Source organism: Rhagoletis pomonella, unplaced genomic scaffold (assembly GCF_013731165.1).
Source record: "Rhagoletis pomonella isolate Grant_MI unplaced genomic scaffold, Rhpom_1.0 Rhpom_scaffold_00012, whole genome shotgun sequence".
NCBI lineage: Eukaryota > Metazoa > Arthropoda > Insecta > Diptera > Tephritidae > Rhagoletis > Rhagoletis pomonella.
The window spans coordinates 17,538,125-17,541,602 of record NW_023458566.1 but is presented as its reverse complement, the minus strand read 5'-3'; the positions used below and the strand labels follow the sequence as shown (position 1 = coordinate 17,541,602).

The 3,478-nt window shown below is 31.1% G+C and overlaps 1 protein-coding gene across 1 annotated transcript in view; it reads right to left on the bottom strand.

Annotated features, from left to right (window-relative positions):
* LOC118747980 (U6 snRNA-associated Sm-like protein LSm2) overlaps positions 1–3,478 on the bottom strand; it is a 21,013-nt gene that overhangs the window by 6,324 nt on the left and 11,211 nt on the right. The gene's annotated exons all lie outside the window — the stretch shown is intronic.

Here is a 3,478-nt window from a genome sequence, read left to right as displayed (position 1 = left end):
ACATGAGTTAGGGCCTTTCTATCTTTTAAGATAACGAAATGTTAATACAATTTTCCTTAATACTTTTTTGCATGAATTTTTCGTAATTTTGGGAACTGGAAATATTATCTGAACTGCTGTAGACTACGAAATCATGGAGGGCAAACAAATAAACTTCGCCCTTTAAAAAATCGTAACATTTATTATTGAATCCGTTGTAGCCACCAAAAATTAAACTTTTGGCCGTAGAAAACCATTGAATTCTAGTTGTCCCTCTAGGCATGCGAGTTGTACAATCAGCCTTGATTCTTAACGTTGTGCTATAAAATTGATGCCTTTTTTTTGATATTTTCTCGGCGCAGGTGTTTAGGGTAATTCGTAGTCCACCATTTAGTGGCATCAACACCATCGTTTTTTTTTTAAATTCTGATCCACTTTCTCGGCAATGGACTTTTGGTTATTTACGTCTAGCTTTTCTGTTCTGGCTCCATTTCAATTTTTTTTCCGGCTTCAGCTGTCAAAAACATTTGCATTGCCTTGGGTTTTATTTCCACCTGCAACGTCCTGGATCCGTTAATACTTATATACTAGAAAGCAGTAGGCTTTTTATTAATCGACTTCAAATAAGGAGGAGGTTATCAATTCATCGGAATATTTTTTTTTTTTATATATGTTACCGCATAACTTTGGACCACGTACACCGGTTTCAATAATTCTATCGGAAAGGTGATGCTTCAGGGGTGGTCCCGTACTAATTTGGTTTAGATCCGATCATTTGGTCGTGAAGAAATAACGGTACTCCTAAATTTTTATATGAGAATCGAAGTCGGGTTATGTTTTTTGCTTAAAAATTACTTGTCTTTATTAATTTTTTACAGTAATAATTTACACTTACTATTAATTAAGACACATGTAAACATATGTATGTATGTATGTACTACACTTTACTTTCAACTTTGAATATTATTTCTAGCTATCATTCTTTAATTTATTCTTAAAATTAGTTCATTTTTATGTCAAATATTACTCTTTTGATGTATCTTCAAGATTCATATCTACATCTCCATACGTATGTACATACTTATATTCACTAGATTGAGTTCTTTATGTCTGCGTCTATAATTGTTGCGCAATTAGTTATTGTAAATGAATAGCAGCAATGCATTTATAACTGATTATTTTCATTAAATGAAAAGGCGTCAAAAATTGGACTCTTCCTCGGCCGGCAGTTCAAGAAATTGCATGTCGATTAACTGAAATGCCACAAAGTTGTTGTGTAGCGTATCAAGTAAAAGTAAAGCAACAAATACTCAAATTAAACTTTAAACGAAAACAAAAATATTTCCACCCCCTAAGATAAGCAATTCAAGTGTGTAAGCATTTGCTTTCTTTTGTCTATACAAATGCGTTAGTCTTTCAGACTTTCAGGGATTTACTTTGTCGTTGAAAGCTGAAAAACAAAGCAACTTTTCAAAAGTTACATTAAATTGGACTAACTCTATTGAGTTGAGCATTAAAAGTCTTAATCTGCTGATGCCTAAAAACAGTCTATACATATTTACTTACATATTTACTTACATATGTACATGTATGTAGATAGAAACAGGGTATTCATCTAAATGCGTAACTGCTTCGTAATCGTGTGAACTTCGTAAATAAACCGGCTTTCTATACAAAACTACGCGTTTACATGAATTTGCCCCAATGTGTATTATCTTTGAGTTTAAAAAAATTCGATGTTTGTGTTTGTACGAATTCGTTTATAGTTATTTTCTTTCTTACACACCTTATAATCACACATATGTATATACATTAGGGTGACTCAGAAATATTTTTCCTCGGAACCATGCTCAAAACTTATGTTAAGATACCAAAATAAGTCTCAGAAAATATGAGCTCTTAATAATAATATTAAGAATGTCCGTATCGCATCTTTCGATTTCCCATAAGAATAACACAGAATTTTTTATTTTTTTTGATTCTGATTTTTATATTTAACGAACGATACGTTGTACTGTAAAGGTCTTGGAATATTTTTGTAGAGAATTGACCGAGTTGACTTATCGAAAAATGACTTCAGACCTTTTTGTCTCTACAAAGACCGTTACAGTATGTATGTACAACATATCGTTCTTTAACACATGCATGTATGTAATATAAACATATCCTGAAAAAATCAAAAGCAAAAAAAAAAAAAAATCATCATAGGCCAAACTTGATAAAGTATATCAATGTATATTTCGTCTTTCATGCCCTAAAATTTTATAGCAAGATATTAATGATTTGCTAACTACTTTTTCGAATACGAAAATTTAAATTAAAAAGCTTCCCCAATTGCGATAGATATTGATAAAGAATTGAAAACCGTTGTACTATACATCCTATATTTTTTAAGTCTTATACCCAAAATTATGTGGCTGTTAAAAAACATCTAAAACAATAACGGTAATTTGCAGAAACTTCAAACTTGCATCTTATTATACTAAAATTCAGTGGGCTACAAAATTAAATTAATATGGAAAATGTTACTCATACGCCATGTACGCTAATGTACGATTACGACTTGTACGTTATGGCTTATGAGTAAGATTATTTTCTGCTTCTTTTTCATACTAAAAATTTATTACACATTTTCATTTCACCATTCAAAAGTGGTTTATTTATCAACCGATTTTCATGATTAGTACGTTAATTTTTCGCAACAGAACGCACTTAAAAAAATAAAAAATTTACAAAAAAGGTATACATTTTTTTCCTGTTAAAGTTTGCATTTTTTTCATAAAAATGAAAATATCTTGGGAAAATAATCTGATAAGGAAAAACTTTATACAGATCCATAATCGGCGACCCAAAATTAAGTGTACGTGTTTCGGCGATTTTTTGTGTAATTTCAAAACTTTACGAGGGGCGGCCGCTATTAAAAAAAAAAAATTATTTCATTTAAATCGTTTTACCTTAATTTGGTAAAAAATTGCATAACGACGAATTGAATAATCGAATATGTGGCAAAGAATTTCGATTTTTTGCTTGCATGCTATTTAGATATGAGCAAAAACTGGGTAAAAGTGAGCCAGGGGCTCATGGCTACTAATCGAAGCTGTGCAAAGCGAATTATTGAATGATATGTCGTCCAATTTCTGGGTCCATGGGAAATCCTATTGAGAATTCTGAATATCAAAATCTTCCTTTCGTGCGGGGGGAGACTCTAGCATACTTTTTCAACTCTCTTTTGCTCTTGTTTTTTAATTTAGTTATACTTGATTTGAAGAAAAAATTTCATTGAAGATCGCATTTGATCGCAAAAATAAAAATCATAAAGTACCGGTTACATTTGATCGAAAATGTAGAAATCCAATCTTAACGGTTAAATTATTATTTTTATTATAAAGGTCGTAACCGTTACGGCCCCTGTCCTTTGCATTCCAGTCGCCACAGCAAATGTGAAAATAATTTTTTTTTCAAAATCAATTTGATTAAAACAAGGAATAAACTTAAAATT